This window comes from Panthera onca, chromosome F1, assembly GCF_046562875.1.
Source record: "Panthera onca isolate mPanOnc1 chromosome F1, mPanOnc1 haplotype 2, whole genome shotgun sequence".
Classification (NCBI taxonomy): Eukaryota; Metazoa; Chordata; class Mammalia; order Carnivora; family Felidae; genus Panthera; species Panthera onca.
Window position 1 is genome coordinate 65834424 of NC_138355.1, and position 26052 is coordinate 65860475.

Sequence of the window (26052 nt, forward strand, 5' to 3'; positions counted from 1 at the left end):
GTAAGTGTTTCCAAAATCACCAAGAAAAAAAGAAAAAAAAGCCCTTGAGACCTTCAAAGTGGAAAACACAATTCACTCACGAAAGGCGGTTTATCACATTGCTAAGAGTACTGGAATCCACCCACTAGCTGCGGGGGTTTCTGGGATGTCCCTGAATAAAAGAAAACCAATATCCGTGAATGACTTCACAAACGTACTTATCTCTCAGGTCATATCTGTCTAGAATACAGAATTTCTGCTCTCTCCCTGTGTGTGCCTGGGCTTTGGGGTGTGACCAGGAATGAGATGCCCCCTTTAACATCACTCTGCATCACGGAAGATCAGGATGCTAAGGATACGGAGGAAAAAGATGGTCATCACAGTTAATCTTTTTAGCCTCTAAGTTACATGAATAACAGGTAATTATGCGAAAGTAAGCACTGGGGATGACTGTACATGAAGTTGAAGTAATTTCACATTAAATATAGAGAATTATGGATGGAACCCTCAAATGCATTTGCAATTCTAACAGAATCACATACTGAAATGGTAAAGTCAAACAGATACAGGCAGCCTTACATATTAGTAATTATTCTTATACTTTTTAAGTCACGAATCATGGAAACTGTCCTAGAAATCTCTGAATCTATTATTTCCGCAGCTCCCAGGATACATCTTTTCCTAAAGAGAATTGAGAATCGTTAAATGGCTTTCTTTGTCCACAGAGAGGAAATAAATGTATGACTCTACTACAGGCAAAAAAGAAATCAAAGAACGGTCGAAGTATGATCTGACAACTCTCAGAAAATAAAACTTTTACAGAAAATAATAATCTCACCAATATAAAATAGTAGGTTAAAACCAAACTTCAGGTGAGTATATAACTTAGCTGTTTAAAATGATCCGAAAGCAAGTTCAAATACAGAAATAAAAAAGAGCTGTTGTCTGCTACCCAGAACTATGAATATAAGCCCAAGTTATGGCTCACCTAAAACATACTTAAATATACTGGAAGGGAAAGGCTCAGGCTGAGGAATATGTCTTAGTCATTCAAGACTAACTGGCTTTAAAAATTACACAAGTACATACACGTAATTCATATACATGATAAGCAGGAACACCTGTTTTATAATAGTTAAGGGTAATGTTTGTTTAATTAATACAGGACAGAATAGGGGCGCCTGGCTGGCTCAGTTGGTGGAGCATGTGACTCTTGATCCTGGGGTTGTGAGTTCCAGCCCCACACTGGGCACAGAGTTTACTTAATTTAAATAACATAGGGGTGCCTGAGTGGCTCAGTCGGTTAAACGTCCGACTTCGGCTCAGGTCATGATCTGGCGGTTCGTGAGTTCGAGCCCCGTGTCGGGCTCTGTGCTGACCCCTCAGAGCCTAGAGCCTGCTTCGGATTCTGGGTCTCCCTCTCTCTCTACCTGCCCCCTGCACGTGCTCTGTCTCTATCTCTCAAAAATAAATAAATAAATGTTAAAAAAAAATAATAAAAATATATATATAAATAGGTCAGAATAACGTATGAGTAGCCGACATAGTGGTTTACTGTAATTTTATACTCAACATCATTCCAGTGTTACTAAGATTGCCCAGCAAAAGTATTCATAAACATAAGTTAGTAAATACATTAATACTACTTGTGATCCCAAGAACACGTACAGAAATAGTTTCATATACACTTGAAATCAATCCTGAGATCAATAAATCCTCAGGATATGTTCATCACGCGGTGGTCAGTACAACTTTGTTACAATAATACCGCCTCTTGAAATTACTGAGAAGAGATCAAGATCGTACCTAAGAAAATAAACCAGCCATTAATCTCACAGTGTAGCTAAAAATTTCAGAATTGACTTCAGAGTAAATTTAGTTAGTTTAGAAATTAGTGAAGTTTCGAAGAGAACAAATAATTAAAAGAAGAACTATATTCTGGCATTTAATCATTAAAAGGATCATCAATCTCTCATATAAACATGTTTCACTTAAGAGATCAACACAGCACTACCGTGAATAATATTAAAAATCTCAAATTTATTTTCTAGGCAGAACTTTTAAATTAAATCTTTTTGAGTAAGTTCAAATGATTTCTGAGGAAGGAATAGAAGGGCAAAAATGAATGAGTAATATTTCTTTCTGACGAGGACAACTCCCATGTCCTGTGCTTTTAGCAAAGGTTTCGTTTTTTAATTTTCAATTTTCAAATTTTCAAATTTTCTTAGGGAGCTCTAGAGCGTTTTGCACAACATTTTTACAGAATGAGTATGTCTCGGGTAACGCATAGGTTTCTGTCTCAGTGTAAGGACTGCAAAGCAAAAAATTAGCACACGCTATAGAATTAAGGAGATATTCTTTTAATAAGCTACAATTATCTGCTTGCTTTAATGAAGCTATTCTGAGTTGATCTGTTGCCAGTACTCTTCATCTTCTTTCTAAAAGTTTACACAGAAATTACATTCATCAGAATTCTTTTATTCTTCCTACGATACTAAATTGTTTTATCTTTAGACTTCTTATAATAAAATGCAATCATGTGGAGTTTAAATGCAGAAGAATTCTATTCGACTTACTGGCTTCTTATTGAAAACATTAACCCTTGGCTCAGGAGGTTCATAAAAATGGCTTTCTAAGAGGTCTTTTTTCATGCCATCTGTTAATTATGAGGAGAGCGGAATCTTACTCCTCCAAGAACAGCAACCATAGAGTCAAATTTCTTCAGTTCTGGATGGTGTCTAACAGAAGCAGTGGAACAAGCTGTGAAATACACAGGTCATGTTGTCAGTAATTTTGTGCTGGTCCCATAGCAAAAATGTAGGAGGGAAAAGCAGAAAAACATTATTTGCCAATATTAAAGAAGCAGCAGAAGGTTGTGCTGTGCAGACTTCACCACGCTTCTATACTGTGTGAAATTCATGACAGTTTTTCCGCCAAGTATTTTAAGTCTTTACATTTATTAGCAAATAAAACTTAAAACCTGAAAGAATTCCTTCTTAACTATTTAACAAACCATACTAACACTCAAGCATTAACGAAACTGTTTAACTTTTTGAGTACCGAAACCTGGAAGGGTAAATAAAGCATTGTGGGCACGACCAGAGAGAATCAGTTCTGGAAAACAATTTTCAGGATTCTTTACTCTTTGATATACTAGACTTATTTCTCCGTAACTCGTGGCTAGAAAAGTAATAAGAGAATTACCGGTGTTGCTAATTGGGTGAGAGTCGTGTTCGGGGGGGGCTCGGGGCAGATGTTTAACAACTCGCAGCTGTCGCACGGCGAACAGGCTTAATGACATTACTGGGAAGAGAAAAAGAGCGCTGCCAGGACTACTTTAAAGAATTTATATTATTGTGACATGAAAAAAGCTTAATTAGAAGCCAAAAACTGGCCTTTGTTTAATTCTGAATCAGATCCCTCGGGGTCCCACACCATTGTCACACGTGTCTGGGTACACATCCACATACGTGTTCGGCTGTAGCAAAGTTTTTCACTTATTTACTAGAAGTCTTAGGAGAAAGGGGAGAAACAATTTTTTGTCGTTTGATCTCGCTTTGGCTGGGTTCATCTTAACTCAAAATACCTTATAAACTTACTATAGGCAAAACCCCATAAGGGATAATAGAGCGAATAAAATAACTCCTCACTATTCTCAAGGGACTTATGTGGAGAGGCTATGTATGTACATAAAAATAATACAAGGAAACAATATTATGGGAACGCTGCGGAATTATGGGGATTTGGGTTCAAACGCTGTTCCTTGTGGTAGAGCCTGACTTTGCCTGTAGGTATCTGTGGGCACCAAAGGTCTGCTATTCTTTCATCCACACAAAAACAGGTGTCTAAATTTTTGTAAGATGCCAAACTTAGGATCTATTTGGTTTCTAATTTAGCTGCCCTGAATTAACCATTCAGATTACTCCCCGAAAGTCTGGGTAAGAGATACCGTATTTAGAAAAGGATGCTTACAGGGCATTCTAGCCATCCACTCCTGTAAGAATTCTAAGTTCCAAGAACAAGCAAAGTTTAGCCTCTCTCTGAATGGCTTTTACTGAATTGCACATTACGAACCGGATGGAAAACCAATAAAAATTTCACTGAAGGGGCGCCTGGGTGGCTCAGTTAAGCATCCCAACTTCGGCTCAGGTCGTGAGCTCACAGTTCGTGAGTTGGAGCCCCACACTGGGTTCTGTGCGGACAGCTCAGAGCCTGGAGCCTGCTTCCAATTCTGTGTCCCCCTCTCTCTCTGCCCCTCCCCAATTCGTTCTCTCTCTCTCTCTCTCTCTCTCTCTCGTTCTCTCTCTCGTTCTCTCTCTCTCTGTCAAAAATAAACATTTGGGGCGCCTGGGTGGCTTAGTCGGTTGGGCGTCCGACTTCGGCTCAGGTCATGATCTCGCGGTCTGTGAGTTCGAGCCCCGCATTGGGCTCTGTGCTGACTGCTCAGAGCCTTGAGCCTGTTTCAGATTCTGAGTCTCCCTCTCTCTCTGACCCTCCCCCGTTCACGCTCTGTCTCTCTCTGTCTCAAAAATAAATAAACGTTAAAAAAAATTAAAAAAATAAAATAAAATAAACATTAAAAAATGTTTAAATAAATTTTACTGAAAGTCAAAAGGTCCACACTTAATGAAATGCCACGTCCCCATAATACACCACCGGAGAAAGTTCTGTTTCAGCTTCAAGGTGCATCTCAATCACCTTAGAAATCTTAGCTCCCACACAGTGCTGACTTTATACACAGAGGTAACTTCAAACTTTCTAGTACACAATAAAAAAGGAAAAAAGAAACTGGTGAAATCGTTAATAATCTACTTATTTAACCCAGTGTAGCCGCGATATTATCATTTAACATGCAATCAACATAAAAGTTACTGAGATATTTCACTATTTTTCTGCGTACCAAGCCTTCAAACTCTGGTGCACCTTTCACGCTGCTGGCACATCTCAATGACCAGTTCTATCTGAAGACTCGTGTCTACTGTACGGAACTCGCTTCTTTTGGGAAACGGCCCTTTCGGGCTTCCTCCCTAACAAAACACTACAGGTCTTCTCCTTACCCCGCTTCATTCTGTATGAACAGCGGTTGTAACAATTCCACTTAGCAATTCTTCGGCGGTGAAGAGTCGGGGTGGGGGAATTGGTCAGCAGGAAATTTTAAACCCATATATCACGAAAGTAAAAAACCAAACTCTTATACTAGACGTCTTCTGGTCTATGTCCAAATGCCCTCACAGCCCCATCCTCCAACAAAACGGCATCGCTGATGGTACAGAACAACTCCTCGTCAGGAGGATACGGAACTGGAGGTGCCGACGTTCCCGGGTTTTGTTTAGCGAGGATCATTTTTATGACCCACGCAAAGTTACATTTAACACAAATTGAGAGATTTCTTAAAAATGTCTTTACATCATCTTTAAGTAAAAATATTATGGGCTTAGTAACAGTTCAACATCTCCTAAGTTTTGCACAATAACACTTTTTTACATTTTTTTAATATTTATTTTTGAGAGAGACAGAGCAGGGGAGGGGGAGAGCGCGAGAGGGAGACACAGAATCCAAAGCAGACTCTGCCTCTGAGCCGACAGCACAGAGCCCGACGCAGGGCTTGTACTCATGAACCATGAGATCATGACCTGAGCCGAAGTCGGACGCTCAACCGACTGAGCCACCCAGGCGCCCCTAGAAGGACTCTCTTTGAACAAAATCTCATTATTGATAACAGGGAGACAGTGTAGCTCGGCGAAAAAAAGCACTAGCCTGAGACGGAAGATGATTTGCCTTCTAGACTTTGCTTTGTCACACATGGGTTGTGATGCTATAGAGCTCGCTGGGCCTAAATTTCTCCATCTGTAAAATTAACGGGGGCAACAGTACATCTCTCAGTCTCCAGAATTTACATTAAAAACTTTATCTGACAACTTCAAAATGCTTTACACTTTGAAAGCAATAGTATCTGAAGCAGATGTGACTTCCAACATAATGCCGGAAAACTGTAAAAGTGAGCTTTAATAACAAAGCCAAAACAAATGGCCAAATTGTGAAAGGAATCTAACTCTGATTATAGGCTCATTTCCTGTTCATCAGCTCCTGCTAGCTTGCCACAAATAAGTAAAAATAACACTTGACGTTCTCTGTGTGAGAGAATTCATTAAAATCAGTTTACTGGTGAGACATTTTAAATTTGACTGACTGGGGTCACGAAGTTTCACTGCTAAAATTCTGCCTTTAGGAACTCAAAGACCTAGCACAATAAAGAAAACCATACACAAATGTATGGTCATCGAACAGAAAGCGCCTAGTATTGTTGATGAAAAGATAAATCATGAAACTTTTAAACATATATTCTATTTCCCAGGAGTAATTTCAGTTGAAGGTGGGCAGATACTAATGAGTTAGCAGAATAGTGTTCCAATGCCAAGAACAAGGGTGGTCCAGCACCTGTTCCCTAACTGACTGAGTCCTTTGTTTTTTTTTTTGTTTTTTTTTTTTCAAAAGGATCAGTAATTTCTAAAAAATGCCTTGATGTCAGTGCACAATAGGATCTTTCAGAAATGTTTACATGTTGACAGAGGAAGTAGGATTCCCTCCCACTCATAACAAATCATGCACCTAGGAATGACTCCTCTAGTCAGTATAAAATAATGCCACTGCTCTCTTGTACACATTTCATAAAGGTAATTAATATGCATTTCTTGGGAGGAGATAAGCACTAAAGAGTGAAATTATTACAGCTATATTGCTAATGCCATATGGAGCCCCAACCCAAAAGCAGTGTAACCTCCTCATCTACATGTCGAAACATTCTAGGCACGTGTCCTCCTGGCTACCTGATCTCAATTTTCCACACTCTGGTCAAAATCTGTGCCTCAGACAAATACTCTCACCATTAGGTGACAGAGCCACAAGAATCCCTGGGAAAGCAAATGAAAGGGGATTTATCTACTGCAATTTCTGAACCTGGGGTATCAGTCAAATGAAACTGATTTTGGCTAGATCGGATTTAAATAGAAACGCCTATCCTCTACAGAAATACGCATAATGATTTGCAGTGATTTAAAAACGTGTATGTATTCTTTAAAATAAATGAAACCCACAAGTACATTTCAATAACTCTGAACTATAGGGTTATGAGTAATTCCTCCCTGTTTATTTTTCCAAATTTCTGAGCACTGAGATCGTTCTTTTGAGCTTTAAAACTGATCACATAGTTATCTATTAATGGTTAAGGCCACTTGGTAAGAATGCTGTAGAAACATGAAAACCTCATAAAGACTATAAAAATTGTTGCCTCTAACAACCAAGGAATTTATAAACAATTCAGTAATTTAAAAAACCCTCTAAGCTCCAAAGTTTCAGACCTTAAAAATTAAGCCTGTTCTACATCATTTAAGAATCTTCCCTCCGTTCTAAAACCCAGATCTACCAATACCCGAGTTTCAAATCAAATCTGAGTCAGCAGCTGTCACCAGTTATAAAAAGAACTTAAAACTACCCTTATTTAATCCCAAAATAAGTTTTTAAAACCATTTTTTAAGAATAAAACATCAAGGGGCGCCTGGGTGGCTCAGTCGGTTCAGCGGCAGACTTCGGCTCAGGTCATGATCTTGCGGTTCGTGAGTTCAAGCCCCGCGTCAGGCTCTGTGCTGACTGCTCAGAGCCTGGAGCCTGTTTCGGATTCTGTGTCTCCCTCTCTCTGACCCTCCCCATTCATGCTCTGTCTCAAAAATAAATAAACGTTAAAAAAAATTAAAAAAAAAAAGAATAAAACATCAAAACATGCTATCTCAATTCAGCAGTCTTTTAAAAGGAACAAAACTGGGGCTGTAAGTGCCAATAATGGGCAAATAACATGTATCAGAAACCACCAGCTGTATTCACACCAGTTCCTAAAATAGGTCTGTTATTGTAAGAGCTTTTGCAACCATTTGCAAGAAAGGGGAAAATCACAAAAGGCTTAATTTTTGCAGAAGGCACTTTATAAAAGCGTTCCAGCTCCAATTTGGTTGGGTATAGTGTTAGAACAGGGAAATAATGCAAATACCAAAAATCCTTAGCTATGGAGGACATGCGTCTTTTGTTAGTAAAAGGCATGCCTGGGTATGAGAGACAATTTGTTTCAATCTGGCACAGGGTTTGGCAAAGTTTAGGAGTAATAGGAACAAGCAAAATACGATGGCTATGTTGTGCACGGAACAGATACTTTTAAAACTTCTAACGTTTATTTTTGAGAGAGAGGGAGGGAGAGTACAAGCAGGGGAGGGGCTGAGAGAGAGGGAGACACAGAATTTGAAGCAGGCTCCAGGCCCCGAGCTGCCAGCACAGAGCCAGACGTGGGGCTCCAACTCACGAAACAGGAGATTATGACCTGAGCCGAAGTTGGATGCTTAACCGACTGAGCCACCCAAGCGCCCCTGGAACAGATCATTTAAACCTGAGAAGATGAACCATGCTTGAAAACTAAGTAAGTTTGGACGTCTCTTACATTGTCCATTACATGCCTGTGTGCAATTAAATGCCTGCCAAACTGTTCCTGGCACTTTTGTGATTCAGATAGAATACCTTACAAGGGAAATAAAGAACTCACAAGGGGGAATGTCAAGTGCAGACAGAGGTTTTTCTATTAGGCCAGATCTTTTGTTGTTGTTGCTGTTTCAAGTCAGGTTTGAAAGACTCGGTCTTTTCAGAAGTTCAACAAAACAATGAATTTATTTTACCCCAGTGTCATTTTTTTTAGTTTATTTTGAAAATAAGAGTTTCTACTAAGCCAGTTTACAAATCTTTCTGATTTATATAGAATAGAAAAATATTCATATCCATCTTAATAAGAGTAGGCCCAAGTACGAGGTATGTTTTCTAGATGTAACTACAAATAAAATTTTATTTTCCTTTGAAGTTTATTTATTTTGAGAGAGAGAGAGAGAGAGAGAGAGAGAGAGAGGGAGGGAGGGAGGGAGGGAACAGGAGCAAGAGAGCAACAGGGGGAGGAGCACAGAGAGAGGGAGAGGCTCCAAGCAGGTTCCGAGCTGTCAGCACAGAGCCTGACATGGGGCTCAAACCCATGAACTGTGAGATCATGTCCTGAGCGCCAATCGAGAGTCGGACATTTAACCCACTGAGCCACCCAGGCGCCCCATTATAAATAAAAATTTTTTTAAAAATTTTTAATGTTTATTTATTTTTGAGAGAGAGAGAGAGACAGAGACAGAGCATGAGCAGGGGAGGGGCAGAGAGAGAGGGAGACACAGAATCCAAAGCAGGCTCCAGGCTCCAAGCTGTCAGCACAGTGCCCAATGCAGGGCTCACAATCACGAGCCATGAGATCACGACCTGAGCTGAAGTTGGACACTTAACATACTGAGCCACCCAGGCACCCCTATAAATAAAATTTTAAAAACCAAAGGTGATTGCAACAGAATGCTACGTCGCTAACTCACTTTCCTCATGGAGAAATATCGTCTCTTTACTCACTCAGGTGAAACAGAGAAGGAAAATGAAAAAGCAAAAGAAATGCCAAGAATCCTTCGGCACTTCCTAGAGAGACACTGACACCAACCTCGGGAAAACATAATGCGTATCCCTACCATGTTAGAAAAAACAAAAAATCTGCCCACCATAATGTGGTATAGTTCAAACTCGGAAACATTTCTATTCTTAAAAATATGCAAACGAAAACATCTCCGCTTTACATCTTAAATAATTCTTGCTGATAAAGAGGAAATGTTTTTCTAACAGCCTGTAGAGTCAAGTCTGTCCGTAAAGGTTCATGCTGGTTTTCACTCCTGGCAACGAAAACACATTGAAGAGAAACTCCTGAAGAAAAAGCCTCATTCAAAAGTGATTTCATTCATTAAACAGGGAAAGGGGGAGAGGGAACATTAGGATCAATCAAAAGAAGACATGAAATTATTCATGTTTTCACCCTTATCCATAAACAAGTTCAGAAGGTAATTGCATTTGTGGCAAGAACTATATCCTCACAAAGATATTACTAAAAAAGGGGAAAAGACAGAATTACAAATAAGTTTAATTTTTTTTATTTTTTGAGAGAGAGAGAGAGAGACAGTGCAAGCAGGGGAGGGGCAGAGAGAGAGGAAGACACAGAATCCAAAGCAGGCTCCAGGCTCTGAGCTGTCGGCACAGAACCTGACCCGGGGCTCGAACTTGTAACTGTGAGATCATGACCTGAGCCGAAGCCAGACGCTTCACTGACTGAGCCACCCCAGGCGCCCCTAAGAGATGTTTCAAAATAGGCACCAGACTCTTTTATATGGTCACCTTGTTTCAGAGGATCTTATGTAGAAAAGAAATTGCAATGGGAAATACATTTTCACCTCTCACAAAAAATAAGTTTTAATTCCTCATAATTTTCCCACGAAAAGCTCATTTGAGAAATAATTTATCGCATGAAAGTACTACTACAAAATACTTTAAAAGACCAAGGTCATAACTTACGTACGTATACAGTTTCAAAAACATTATGAGGATTCAGGGTACAAGTAGCTGAACGGGAAAAAGAGAGGAAGCTATCCACCGGGCACAGAAATGATCTCATTCCTGTATATAAAAAGGCATCAAAAGTGCTCGCTTCGGCAGCACATATACTAAAAGGCATCAAAAGGCACTCTGCTCATGCTTTTTCCCAAAGGTATTTCTGAGCGATGAAGATCCTCAGATTAATATTAATATTAAAAAGCTGACTAAAGTACCTTTACTATCAGAAAACATGAAATTCAGAACAAAAACCACTAGGGAGAGAGGATCCCTCGCATCAAAAGAAAGAAGTTCTCTGTAATGCATGAGGTGACTCAAGAGTGTAATAATCTGCTGCAACTGAAATCTGGAAATGCGGGGCTTGAAAAATACCAACAGTATAGATCACCCAGGAAAAAGACAATGGTTTCCTCTCAACCAGACCCCAAAAGCAGGAGGTAAACACCCAAAGTTACGTTTTAGAGTCTTTGGATTTAAATAACGATCCACATCTTTTGAGATGGAAATTCGAATGAGCCGCCCTAAGAGATATCTCACGAGGTGGGAGGGGAAACAGAGATGAAATTCAACGGAGGAAGAAAAAAAAAAAAAAAGCAAATGCGATACAAAGCTTAAAGGATCCAACAGGAACTTCTGAGGCAAGGAACACACAGAAGAAATCCTAAGCTGTGTGAAAGAAAACTGGAAGACGTGGAGATGGTAGAAGGTCGTGCAAGGAAGCAGTGTGCACAGATGCCTCTTCGCTCTAAGGGAGGTGTGGATGTGCATTTCTTCAGAACACTAACGATCTAAGACTCTGTATCTGCTCATTTTTCTTACACGTCAGAGCTGGAAAATCTCGAGCGTGGGGGGTCCAACCGAGGAGGAGGGAAACCCTATGCCACTGAAGACTACATTCTGATAAGCACGCTGAGTCCATCGCAAAATGTTAAAACCAAGTTTTATTTCAATCTGCCAAACTGGAGACATACGGTGACCTCGACACATCTCTGTAAACTCCTTTCCTTGCAAAAAAAAAAAAAACAAAAAACAAAAAAACAGACGATGGTGACAAAAGGAGCGTTTCTGAGGTTTGAACAAAGTAACACATAGCAGAACCTCAGGAAGAGCTTCATTCAACTTTCTTTTAAACACTAAGGTTTTTCCTGGAGTAACCCCTCAAACCATTCAATGTCAGCAATGCCATAAAAGAGAAACCCTGGCCCACATTCGTCTACGAAGCTGTTTTTAAAAACGGCAGTCCTTTTCCTTGGCCAACCCTGCCACCTTCTACCAGATGGCTTGTCCCCATCCTCTCAGCGAAAGAAAAAGCAAATAAAAACTACACCGGAAGTATTCAGTGGGAGGATAAGCTGAACGAAACCGTCACTGAACGGTCGGGCACGTTTCCAGTCGGTCCATCACCTACAGTGTCATTCTAACCCCCTTCCGCTGCCCGAACAGCTCGGCCACCCCCTGAAGGAAAGAGGGGTGGGGGCAGGTCCTCAGTAGAGGTTGTCCGTGTTGGTGCTCCGAGGGGTCTTGATCTTCTCGATGTTTTTGACGATCACATCATGCAGGGTGGCGTACTGGTTCCGCACGTGCAGCAGGATCTGGCGCACGCTCAGGTACTCGTTTTCGTCCACCTCGGCTACCGTGCGGCGATAATCTTCCACCTGGGGGTACTTCACGATCTTGGACACCAGCTTGGCCCTGGTGTTGTAGTAGGTGGAGAAGCGGCGCAGATAGGAGGCTGCCGTGCTCTCCACGGTCCACAGCTGGTCCACGGTGTCCTCCTGGATGGACACTCCGAAGTTGTTGCCGTCCTCCACCTTCGGGATGAGCAGCTGCACCCACATGCGCACCGTGTTGCATTTCTCCCTCAGCAGCTCGATCTCGGGTTTCACCCGCTCGATCAGCTCCACCAGATGCTGGTTGCTCCGCAGCAGCTGTCCCTCGCCGCCCGGCAGTGCCGGCACTTTGACCGAGGGCTGGGTCTGCGGAGGCGGCGGGTCCCGGTTGGGCCCGTCCCCCGCGGTGTCGGGGGCGGCGGGGGGCTCCGGGGCCGGCACCGAACGGATTCTGGACAGGTCTTGCAGGCGCAGCTCCCGGACCCGACTATCCAGCTCCGACAGCTTCTGAGGGAAGAAGGTGGACACCAGATCCTCGGCCTCCTGCGCGATGCGGGCCCGAAACGAATCCACTTTCCCCCGCACGTCCTGCTCCAGCTTCAGCGGGGAAGCCATGACGTCCAGGGGCGTCGAGCGTCGGGGCGGCGGACACTACCCGGGCTCCCCCCGCGGCCGGCGGGCCGGCCTTGGGCTTCCGCCGCCACGGCCAACTCCCAACAGACCATGCCCAGCCACGCCGGAAGTGACGTCCCGGACTCCCGGCGGCGCGGCCCCGGCCCGCGGTGGGTGGGGAGGGGAGGGAACCACGTGCCGACCGCGCCCTCCGGACAACGCCCCAGCCAGGCGGCCCTGGCACCTGTGTGCGTGCAGTGGGGGTGCGGGGGGCTGCGGATCTAGTTCCTGGAGCAGTCCCCCACGCCCACCCCCACCCCCACCCCGACCCCCATCCCCCGCCTCTCGGCCGGAAGCCTGCGCAGGAAAGACGGTTCCAAAGAACATCGGTAAACTTGAGCACTGTGAGGACCAAGCAGACAAGTGGATGTACTTTATACATAGGGGCTCAAGGAGATCCACGATCGCTCTACTTGTTTTACTTTCATTTTCCTGAAATACTTTCCTTTTGTTCTTTGCAACACCATAGTGCATACCTTTGATTTTATACTGAAATTATTAAAGTTTAGATCAAAAAAGGATTATTCTAAAGATGTTATAAGTTCTGAACGTAACCGTCACCTCAGTTGAACTGCAAACGTCCTCAGGGCATAGGCCAAGTCTTAATTTGTCTCCGCTGCATGTGGCACAATGCCTGGTGTGGAGCAGGTGCTCAATACCCGTCTGATGAAATAACCTTGAATTAGTAAGATTTTAGCAAACCATGACTTCACAAGATCTAGAACAAACAAGTATCAACAAGACATGTTACAGGTTGGTCTCTGCAGCAAGCGGACAGAGATTGCTTCCAGGAAATTAGGGGCTGTTCTTAACCAAAGGACCCCTGGAAAGGAAGAGCTACAGCAGAGGGAGAAGCTGATGAAATCTCTAAGCCTCAGCTGACCCCATGGGGAAGGGGAAAGCCCCTTCACAGTTGTCCAAAGTTGAGGACAAGGCAATTCCTGAAGCGGGCTGTTTGGAAAGAAATTCCTTAGCTCTGAGGCACGAACTGGGGAGTGCCTCAAAGCTCCAAGAACACATGTACCACAGTGAGATAACTAGACTAACAAACCAGCGATTTCACTTGTATTCAAGTCAACTGTGTTCAGCCCCAATTAGGGGATGAAATTTCTGTGTTTCGATCATTTCAGGTCTTGGAATGTGACAAAGGTGTGGTAGAGGGAATTATATTTTCAATGATGTGTGTACGGGGATAAAGGCGTATACATATTGTGGTGTGTATGGGGTGGGTATTGGGGAACTACTGGTAAGCTGGATCTTCAGGTAGGAGGGAAAGTGGCAGGAAACGAGGCAGGAGGGTAAGCAAGGACCAGCTCCTAGAGGCAGGGCCCTGTTTGCCATGATTAAGGAACTTGGATTTAATAAAAAGCCAATGAAGGGCAGGGAAAACACACACACACACACACACATACACATACACAGATGGAGGACTTCAGTGGTCGAGGTGGATCTGAAGAGGAGAATAAAGAGAGACTGCTGATAGAATCCAAAGCATGCCTCAAAGTGATGGCAATGGGGCTGGAGAGAAGAATACAGAGTTTTAGGAAGTACAATTAATAGTACATGGTGATAGTTCTGGATATGAAGAGATGAGAAAAGGCAGAATTCAATACTCATTTTTTCTTTCTGTGGTTAAAGGAAGAATTTCTATTTATACCTACATTAAACCTCTCCTAAGAGATAACTTGGATATACATATATTTTTACACATGCAAATTTACATTCAAGTTAATGGGAATTTAGATAGAGCGATCAAACGGAAAAGGAAAAACCAATCTTGAAACATGACCACAGCTTTCCCACATCTTGATTTTCTTCGTAAGTTTGGCTATAACAGATTACAAGAGAGCTACTATAGAAATTCTCTTTAATTGAAAAATATCCTCAGTGCTATATATGGTTTACCAAATGGTTACTCTTTTTTTCTTATTCCAAATTTTTATTTAAATTCTAGTTAGTTAACATTTAGTGTAATACTGGTTTCTGGAGTACAATTTAGTGATTCATCACTTAAGTAAAACACCCAGTGCTCATCACAACAAGCGTCTTCCTTAATACCCATTACCCACTTAGCCCATCCCACTTCCCCCTCCCTCCATCAACCTTCAGTTAGTTCTCTATCATTAAGAGTCTCTTACGGTTTGCTTCCCTCTTTTTTTGCCCCTTCAAATATGTTCATCTGTTTTGCGTCCCAGATTCCACATATGAGTGAAATCATACGGTATTTGTCTTTCTCTGGTGGACTTGTTTTGCTTAGCATAATACACTCTAGCTCCATCCACATCATTCCCACTGGCGGTATTTCACTCTTATTGACGGCTGAGTGATATTCCACTGTATATACCACATCTTCTTTATCCATTCATCAGTTGATGGACACCTGGGCTCTTTACAAAGTTTGGCTATTGCTGATAGTACTGGTACAGACATCGGGTTGCACTGTCCCTTCAAATCAGTATTTTTGTATCCTTTGGGTAAATATCTAGTAGTACAACTGCTGGATCGTAGGGCAGTTTGGTTACTCTTTTTTCAAAGAGAAAATATTTCTAGTTGCTCTTTTAGATAACGGAGGACTTTTTATATTATGGCACTGACTAATGCTGCCATTTATATGAAATTATTTTCTTTAGTTGTCTGATGACAGGATATAAAATCCTTGGGGAGGGGGCTCAGCTGCTCTTTTTTCTGGCGTGGTGTAAGAATTGTATTCATTCACAACGTTTCTTGTCCTTGTTAATGAAAGCAACAGTTGGTAGGAAGATGACAGCTCCTAATGCTGCCTTCCCCACTGACCATCAGCAATCAGCAGTTGTTTTTAAAAATTATTTAATGCACTTGCATGCCATGATTCCACCCGTGAAATGGACACCGAGTGCTAACAGGTGGAAGAAAGCCATGAACAGCTGTGTAGTGTTGTCTTGTTCAGGCTTCTCCTTTCTCCACAGCCCAGCAGGGTTCAGCACATACGGATGCCGAGACTGACACACCACTCTTCTTTCAGTAATACCTACAGATTTATGGATTCATTTATCCTTTAAATATCCCCCAGCTCTGAAACTAAGCCTGTAAAGAAAGGATTCTGTGGTCCTATGTATGAGTTCCATTTAGCGAATTAGTCTAAGCAACTATTGTGTCAACTCTTGGATATAAATGTAACTTCGAGGGGCGCCTGGGTGGCTCAGTCGGTCAAGCGGCTGACTTCGGCTCAAGTCGTGATCTCGCCGTTTTTGAGTTCGGGCCCCGTGTTGGGCTCTGTGCTGACAGCTGGGAGCCTGGAGCCTGCTTCAGATTCTGTATCTCCCTCTCTCTCTCTGTTCCTCCACCGCTCACGCTTGTGCTCAACAATAAACATTAAAAAAAAAAAAAATTCTAAATAAATAAATAAATGTAACTTGGAGATACAGATTGGAATTTAATCCTTCAAAATACTTATTTCCTCACAGCTTTCTGTCAATAGAAGTTAGGAGAAATATAATCAATGGGGCTAAACCTAGATAATCATAAGATTCTGATGAGCCCTTATGTTGATGAAATTCTTCATCTCTAGATTGCAATGGACCTTAAGTTATCTAGACCAAAGGGCTTCGTTCAAAACTTATCGGTACCCCCTAGTGAGCATAAAATGCTTCGTTTTCCAATGTAGTCAGTGAGAACGCTGCCAGAGTCACTTTCTAGGTTGACAAATGCCTCCCTTCCCCTTCTCGTTCTTCCTCCTAGTCTGCAGCAAGCAAAGGTACGGAAATAAACAGTGTAGAAGCACCTGCTGCCATGGCCTCTGGTCGGTCGTCGCTGCCAATTCAACATCTCCAGGATCTGTCTCCAGGTCTAACCTGTGCACACCTTTATGCAAAGAGGAGTGGCAAAACGGCACTGTGGTTAAGGCTGTGCCGTCACCCTGCCACGTTCCAACCCCGGCTTTGCTACTTACCAGCCATGTGACCCTGCTCGGTTATTTTACCTCTCTCTGCTGCATTCTCTTCATCTATAAAATGAGCATTACAATAATAGCTATGTCATAAAAGTTGTTTTGAGGATCTAGTTAATAAAGAGTTCGGCACAGTGCCTTGAACGTGGTACGTGCTCAGTAAATGTTAGCTATTATTAAAGGAGAGGCATCGACATTCCAACATCTCCCTTCACCCTCTGGAATGGAGAACTGTGAATTCTATACAAACAAATCAAGGTATACTTTTCTTGTTCACGGTCTTGTTATTTATCAGTGATGACTCACTGTATTACAGAGTTGGATGTAAGCAATTAAAAAAAAAAAACAACTTGCTTGAGTTTCTTAGAATCCGTATCACAGAGGGCGTCAGTGAAGTAAGTGCAAACGTTACTAGCTACCTTGGCTGAAAAGTACATTTCTCAGCAGAACCCTTTCTGTAATTGCCATGTCTTTATCACATTTGTATTTTCTCTTACAAATGACATAATTGGTATAATTTGGAAACACTGACGTCTACTATCAAGAATCTCTAAGATCATGGATTCTAACCAAAATCTATTAACCTCTGGGTCCCAGATGCCTGACTTTTTTAAATGATTTGGCCAATGACTCTCTACCCAAGGCACTGATGGCTCCCTTGTTTTCAAAACCCCTGTTCTGGATGAACAATGAACCCTCTAGTTCTGCATTTCACATATTGTGGTCCATCAGTTCCCTGTAATTATTTGTGTGAATTCACGGTGATGATAAAACAATCGATGTAAGCATATTCTGGGGTGATATTATAACCGCCATGCAATCTGGGGGCCAATAATTCTATTTTTTATGATTATAATGCCACCAAGTACCATTATTTTATTTTCATTTTTAAAGGTTTGTTGGATTATTTATTTTTTGAGAGAGACAGAAAGCACAAGCAGGGGAGGGACAGAGAGAGAAGAAGAGAGAGAGAATCCCAAGTAGGCTCCATGCTGTCAGCACAGAGCCCAACTTGGGTCTCAATCTCAAAAACTGTGAGATCATGACTGAGCCAAAATCAAGAGTTGGATGCTTAACCAGGGGCACCCGACGGCTCAGTCGGTGAAGCATCCTACTCTTGGTTTTGGCTCAGGTCATGATCTTGCGGTTCGTGAGTTCGAGCTCCACATCGGGGTCCGTGCAGACAGTGTGGACCCTGCTTGGGATTCTCTCCCTCCTGCTCTCTCTGCCTCTCCCCTGCTCTCTTTCTCTCTCAAAATAAATAAAAACAATTTTTTTCAATAACAAAAGATTTGGATGCTTAACCGGCTGAGCCCCCCAGGCGCCCCCAGTACCAGTACCACTACCTTAATTGATCAGAGAGAAAAGCCTATTAGGTATGGTTATCTTTGTTTCCCCTTCTCCCAAACAACTGTTAATCAGATGGAGCAAAGGTTTCCTCAGTGGGTCAGAGACAGAAAACTGGAGGGAGAATTCGCTTCTCAGAGAGTACTCGATAGTGAGAAAACGTCTAAGTAAAAATGCAAGGAACCTGCACCGTGAGAGCTGGCATCACGCTCACTTGTCAGGCATGACTAGTTCCCACCAACATGATCTTTTACGTAAATTCATGTTGTTGGTGTTAATTTTATTCTCTTTGTAATTTTATTTCTATTTAATTTACGCAATTACTTTGGCTTTATAGCTATAAATCTAGAAGTTTAAGATGCTTTGAGAACTTAATGTTTGTATATGCTTAAAACGATGTCTAATAATGGAGAATTTCTTCTTTAAAGAAATTACTTCCTTTAAAAGTACAAACCCTCTTGTAACATCTGGTACAAACAACTGCAGTCACCTTCTTAAAATGTGTGTCTGGCCGCATTTCCATCTTCTACAGGGTACGGACCAGATTCGTTAGGCATGGCCCACAAGTTCCTCCACGAATGGACCCTGCCATCTTTTATTTCCCAGAAGCTACTCTCCATCTCAACAGAGGCTCTCTCCTACATCCTCTACACTTACGTATTCACCTCTCTGTGTGTGAACGCCACATTGCCTCCTCCTCCTCCTCCCGCTCTACCCTACTCGTTCCCCCTTCTAGAATCAACTCAAGGGGTATTCGGTGAAGAAACCTACCCAGGTACCACCCCCTCCTTCCTTGGTGAGGTTAGTGTTCTGGGCACAAGTTACATAGTGTAGTAATATCTACCTCATAAAGCTGCCGAGAAGGTTAAATGAAACAACTTACCTCAAACAGCTAGGACACTAAATGCTCCAGAAACAGTAGTTCTGTTTGTAATCTCAAGAGTATTCTGCATGTATCTCTTTCACAGTTCCTATCACAGTGTTGTCATTTTAGATTTACAAGTCACTTGTCTCCACTATGATAACCTCTTGGAGGACAAGGATTTTAGTTTATTCATTTTTATACAGTCTATGGTAGCACAGTGTCTGCTAAAGGCAAGTGTTCAATGAACATTTACTGAATGAATAAATGAATTAATGAAGCAAAATAGGATAAAACTTATCCGACGGGACCTGACTAGCAGAAGACATGGGACTCTCAAGCAGCTCATCTTTCTCTTTTTTTTCCTCCCTGGAAAGTTGCTCAAGTGTGCAACATCCATCCTGGGAGTCCTTGCTGCCGTCTTCTGGGCTGGGCTCTTCAGGGATTTAGACAGGAAAGGTAGGACACAGATTTCTGTCTCCCACCAACAGGATGCCGAGTTTGACATTCTGCTTCTGACTGTGGTAACAGACCAGAAATCTGGGAGTCACAGGATTGCTGAGTTCTACACAATCACCCTCGCTTAACTACCTGGAGCTGCTCTGTAGGAGAGTAGTTACGCAGTGGTACGTGTTTGTGCAAAACGAACATATTGGGGAGCAGCAGAGAGGTACACACAAGGAATAAGGGTGATGCTGGCTCTGACTCATGCTCCTACTGTTTATTTATAGCTTCTTATTAGTATGAGATTTGTTTTATTTGGCAAGAGTACAAGATTTCAACGGACTGAGAGAGGAAGATGTAAGAAAATGCCTAAGCGTAAAACTTCTACAGCTGAATAATAATCTGTAACTCGGTGCTGTGTCAACAGGCTCCCGAGGGGCTGGTGCAAGCTGAAACCACTCCAGAATCACAGATTTCATGAGCTGCAGACTTTACTGCGAAAAGTATAGTAGTGGTTAACTCAAGATTTTATTCCTCCATAGACACTTCCATTTATAAATGCTAAATTCACTAGGTGAGGCTACATTTTTTTTTATACAAAATACGTACAATGAGTTTTTAATTTCTCTAATTTCCACCAGCAGCGATGGTCAAAAATCAAAATTTTTAATTTAACAACATATGCCGAAGATTTTATACGCTTCAACCTGAAAACAAAAGTACTTTCTCAATGTTCAATGTTCATTTAAAAGTATGCTCTGTCCTTTGACCCTGATTTTCCTTCTTGGCATTTCCCACAAACTGACATTCGTTTTACATATTTGTGTATTTGTCGCTAGAACATAAAAGTGAGGGCTTTGTTTTATCACTGGATTCTTTAGAATGAGAACAGCCTGGAATATAATGGCTACTCAATAAACATTTTGTTGGATGAATAAGGGTAAAATGGTTCAATCTCTTAATAATTCTTTGAGGACAGCTGCATTTGGAAGAGTGTTTTTTTTTTTTTTTTTAATTATGAAAGTAAAGCAATTAATCAAATAGTCACACTTCACATGAATAAAAGTTTTCTGGATAATAAACTCAATTTTTTTTTTAAGTTTATTTATTTGAGAGAGAGAGTGTGCGCATACACGCATGTGTGGGAGGGAAGGGGCAGAGAGAGAGGAAGAGAGAGAATCCCAAGCAGCTTCTGTCAGTCCAACACAGGGCTCGAATTCACAAACTGAGATCATGACCTAAGCCAAAATCAAGAGTCAGATACTTAACTGACTGAGCTACCCAGATGCCTAAAATCAATTCTTAAAAGATTTGAAGAAAGAAATCTTTTATGCTCTAAGGGTATCTTACATTCATCTTTTCTCTTAAAGAGCAATGAAAGAGGCACGACTGGGTTTTTAGAAATTTGGATTTGGTATTTATCACTACCATTCACCTTCTTAAAATAGAACTGTTTGTTTCAAAATGAAATTACGAACTGCATTTTGATAGATGGAAAGTATGCCTTCCTAGCTTTATATGTTAAAGTCAGGTCAACTACCCAGAACTACAGTAAAATCTCAAAAATACAAATAAAACAATGGAGTGTGGACTTGTTTTTAGTTCTATTAACTTTTTGCTTAAGAACACTATATTCTTCCTCGGGGCACCTGGGTGGCTCAGTCGGTTAAGCGCCCGACTTCAGCTCCGGTCACGATCTCATGGTCCGTGAGTTCGAGCCCCACGTCGGGCTCTGGGCTGATGGCTCAGAGCCTGGAGCCTGCTTCCGATTCTGTGTCTCCCTCTCTCTCTGCCCCTCCCCCATTTATGCTCTGTCTCTCTCTGTCTCAAAAATAAATAAACGTTTAAAAAAAAAAAAAAAAAGAACACTATATTCTTCCTAATCTAAACTGAACACAAACTTGGTAAAATAATCCTAGGAGGAGAACAGCTTTCAAATAATTAGCGATCATCGAGGCACAGAAATTAGATTGACCGTATCTTTCTGTATGGTGCACTATTATAAATAACTAGATATTTTACTAAAAAAGAAGATAAACTGTATAACTTAAAAAGCTGACCCCCAAACCTCAGACTTCAGTGAAGCTGTTATATCAGAATAGACTTGAGCTATTTTAAAATCTGAATTCAAGTTCTTTCATCAGTAATTTTTTAATATGTTTAATAACCTATAGATTTCTTTTTAAAAAAGATTTTATTTTTAAGCAATCTCTATACCCAGCATGGGCCTCGAACTTATAACCCTAAGATCAAGAATCACATGCTCTACCGAGTCAACCAGATACCCCTAAATTATGGACTTCTATTATATATAATAATGTAAGGTAATAGGTTTCATCTAAAAATGAGAAAGAACCATAACTTTGTACAATGACATTTCTTAATAATTACCAAACCTGTGCTGATGTAACTGTTTTGAAGTCTATGTTGGGGTGCCTGGGTGGCTCAGTCAGTTGAGCGTCTGACTTCGGCTCAGGTTCACAGTTCCTGAGTTCGAGCCCTGCATCGGGCTCTGTGCTGACAGCTCAGAGCCCGGAGCCTGCTTCACGTTCTGTGTCTCCCTGTCTCTCTGCCCCTTCCCCGCTCATGCTCTGTCTTTCTCTCAAAAATAAAACGGAAAAAATATATATTAAAAAATTAAAACCTATGTATGATAGTATTTATTTCATTAACACTTGTAAGAAAACAATAAAGACTGGCTTCGTGCTACACACGAAAATAATGTTTATTATATCCTCTGGATGAACTCATGACATACCATGTGGCTCTCTGATATCAACAGGGAAAGGTCAGGTTAAAGACTACATAGTTTCTTTTCAATTATCAGCTGATGTCACTAAATGCATCAAAACAAATGCGACACAGTCAATCTGAATAAACACTAAAGATAGGAGAGTGGGTTATATCCCTCCCCCATCACATGAGAATCTGGTGAAATGGGAAGACAACAGAAAGAGGGATCAAAGGAAGCCAATCTCTCACACGCTTTCTAGGCAGGGCAGAGCCTGGAGGGAAACCAGGTTAAGAGGTGGGTGGAAAGCCTGTTTGAGGTTATGGCTGATCCTGCTAATAACCTTCTCCCTGGGGGCTGGGAGCCCAGGAAGAGGGAGACCCCTCTGTAGGGTCCCCAGGTGATCTTTCCTCCCCACCCCTGCATGAGGCAGATGCAAGCCGCCTGCTGACCCCCCCCCCTCCCCCCGAGGAATGGCCCTGCCTGGGAATGCCCGCCACATACACCCTCTCCTTTTTTTCTAGTCAGACTCTGTTCACTCCTTGGCCTGCATCCCTCCCTCCTCTCTAAATCTTTACTTCTGATTTCTATTTCATGGAATCTGGGACTAAAGTTAAACTACAACAACGCCACCAATACCAAGTCTTGCAAGAAATAATACGAAGAAACTTGATAAAAAAATATTAATTAAAAAGTAAAAAAAAAAAGTAAAAGAACAGAAAACCTGGTGTCTGCTGTCACTCAGTTTTCTGTATGTCATCGAAGTCTCGAGTTTCTGCAGACATTATGTGAAATGAACACTGAATTAGCATCAATACAGGAAATATTTAAAAGAACTCTAAAATCACTTTTTAAAGGCTAGTGTAACAGATTATAGACTACTGAGGAAGATTCTGGGTATATCTGTGTTTGGAAAGCCCTTCCTTTCAAATTTATGATTCCCTTTCCCCCCCAAAAGTGACAAAGGGTAGGTCTAAACTATCGAAATCACACCTTCATAGACCTAGTTAGAAAATGAATGGTAATGTAAAAGCCACTGTAAAATCTTGCATATTTCATTCTTTGCAAAGATGCCAATTAGGTTCTGTCTGTTGATGGATGTTAAGGAAAAACAGCATCAAAATGAATCTCTATGGTGAGCTGAAGTTGGGAGGGATCATGGATGATTTGCTACATCTAATGGAAAACAATCTCCCCTTGCCATCCATTTATAGGTTCTTCCAACTGTGGCCATATGTTTCAAAGGTCAGTCCCCCTAATGACAGACACATCACATACTGAACACCTACTATGTGTGACGTACTGCGCTAGTACTTGATTTATTATTTCATTTAAACTTATTAGCCTAGGAAAAAGTAACTATTAATATTACTATACTAGAGATAAGGACCCTGAGGCTCTGAAAAGTCTTTCCTGATAGTCTTTGAGTCTGCCTGCAGTAAAACAGTGCTGGTTGAAATCCAAATTCATCAGACCCCAAAGCCCAGGCCTCATGACTGCCTACAAAACAAATGCTCTATCAGTCCTCCAAAAGTTTTCCCAACTAAACTAAAAAGTAATGACTCCCCCAAAAGTTATTTTCTCCATTAAACTAAAAAGTAGTGACTCATTGAAAAAAAAAAAAAAAAAAAAGTAATGACTTAGTAAAAAGACTTTTTTTTCTTATTTCTGAATAAGGCTGCACAATGTTACAGGATGAATGAACTACCTGTATACCCTGTGCTATTTTTCTATTTAAGCCAATGTCTAAAATGTGTGTCTACACATATTCGAATGTACGATATATATATACATTTTTTTTTTTAAAGATTAATTCTAGGGCCTAATTCTGCAGCTCTCTTTAAATGAAGGGAAAAAACTACTAGCAGATTAGACAAAAAGTAACAGTTCTTCTAAGAACTTTAATTTTAGTTCCTCTTTCACTTACTTTCTGTGTATTTCCTACTGCTGTGATATATATGTGCACATGTTATGTGTTTATTTCATCTGGCCTCCAGAATCTTGGTTTGGCAATATCTTCCGCTACCCATTACACTTTTGCTATAATTATCTACAGTATATGTTATGTTTCCAAAGAGTATAAATAACATTTCATTGGTTAAGTATAAAGACTGGAAATTTGAGGGTGAGGAAGTTCAATCACAGGATACTGTTTTAAGAAGTTCCAGCAAAGTGTACAACCTAACAAGACTTAAGTTAAGGCTAACACAAAGAAAACTGACAGCCTGGTACATAACCTTTTAAGCCTGGCTTTGGTCTAGTTCTCTTTTTAAAAGCTACTGGATGAAAGCCTAGCACTGACTATCACACGACACTTGGATGCCATGTATAAAAAATGAACTTTGATTCATCCCCGCACCATTTACAAAAATTAACTCAACATGGATCACAGACCTACGTGAAAACCTAAAACTGTAAAACTTTTAGAAGAAAACATGAGAAAATCTTTGTGACTTCGGGTTATATAAAGATTTCTCACAACAACAAAAACTATCCATAAAAGAAAAAGCTGATAAATTGGACTTCCTCAAAATTAAGAATTTCCACTCTTTGAAAAACACCGATAAGAAATTGAGAAGTCAAGGGGCACCTGGGTGACTCCGTCGGTTGAGCATCCGACTTCGGCTCAGGTCATGATGTCACAGTTTGTGAGCGGGAGCCCCGCATCGCGCTCTGTGCCGACGGCTCGGAGCCTGGAGCCTGCTTCAGATTCTGTGTCTCCCTCTCTCTCTGCCCTCCCCCACACATGCTCTTGTCTCTCTCGGTCTCTCAAAAATAAATATTAAAAAAAAAAAAAGAATTTAAGAAATTGAGAAGTCGAGCAAGAGATTGGGAGAAAATGTATCCAACTCACATATCTGATAAAGAACTTCTATCTAAGAATATACAAAGAGCTTTCAAACCAATTACAAGAGAACAAACAACTCGATTGAAAATGGGCAAAAGATACGAAGACACTTCACCAAGAGTCTGTGGATGCCAAACACGTATGTGAAAAGCAGGTTGAAATTATTAGTCATCAGGGAAATGCCAATGAAAACCACGCCATATGACTGCACACCTACCAGAAAGGCTACAGGGAAAGAGACTGGCCACACCCAGCGCTGGTGAGGACGTACAGGTACTGCACGCTCGTTACTTCTGAGAACATAAAGTGGTACAACCGCTCTGGAAAACAGTTTGGCCGTTTCTTAAAAAGCCAAGTACACATCTACCATGTAACCCAACCAGTCTATTTCTAGGTATTTACACAAGAGAAATGAGAGCATCTACCCCTACAAAGATCTGTACATAAACATTCAGGGGAGCTTTGTCTATAGGATCCGAAAATGGAGGGTGAATGGGGGTAAGCAATTGTGTTCTCTGCCTTCGATGGAATACTAAGCAACAGAGGAATGAACTACCAATAAAGTAACAAGGTGGATGAATCTCAAAATAATTACACTGGAAGGAAAAAATACATAATGTGTGATTCCTTCATATCAAATCATTTTTTACGAACATGTATTTTTAAATTTATTTTTACCTTGGTTTTGGTTTTGTTTGAGAACGATAAAGACGACATGCCAAATGAAAACAAAAGAACACTGCTAACGCTGCATCTACAAATTCCTGGAAATGTTCTAGCTTCCAACAGCTGGAACTAGAGAAAGGTGTGAGGGGAAAGAAGCAGAAGAAGGAAAGGAGGGATGGCGATTTGTCACAAAACCTCAAAGTGCTAACGACAGTCAGAAATTCAAAGATGCCTGATGATATTAGCAGAAAGAAAACGAGCCATTACATAAAGATGTAACCATACGGTTGTGACTATCATGCTTCTAGGAATATTTGTGTTACCATGACCTATGATGTCATAACTTTAGGTAAAGTATCTCAGAGCAGTTCTGTCTCAGCTTAGTGGTAAGTCTCCGGGAAGATTTCCTTGTATCCGACTGTATTCTAAGTACTGGTCTCTTTTTTTTTTTTTTTTAATGTTTACTAATTTGTTTTT

The 26052-nt window shown here is 41.2% G+C and overlaps 1 protein-coding gene and 1 pseudogene across 3 annotated transcripts in view; both read right to left on the bottom strand.

Moving 5' to 3' along the window:
• ATF6 (activating transcription factor 6) overlaps positions 1-26052 on the bottom strand; it is a 199432-nt gene that overhangs the window by 70071 nt on the left and 103309 nt on the right. The window lies entirely within an intron of this gene.
• On the bottom strand, positions 11394-12904 carry LOC132686610 (proteasome activator complex subunit 3 pseudogene; annotated as a pseudogene).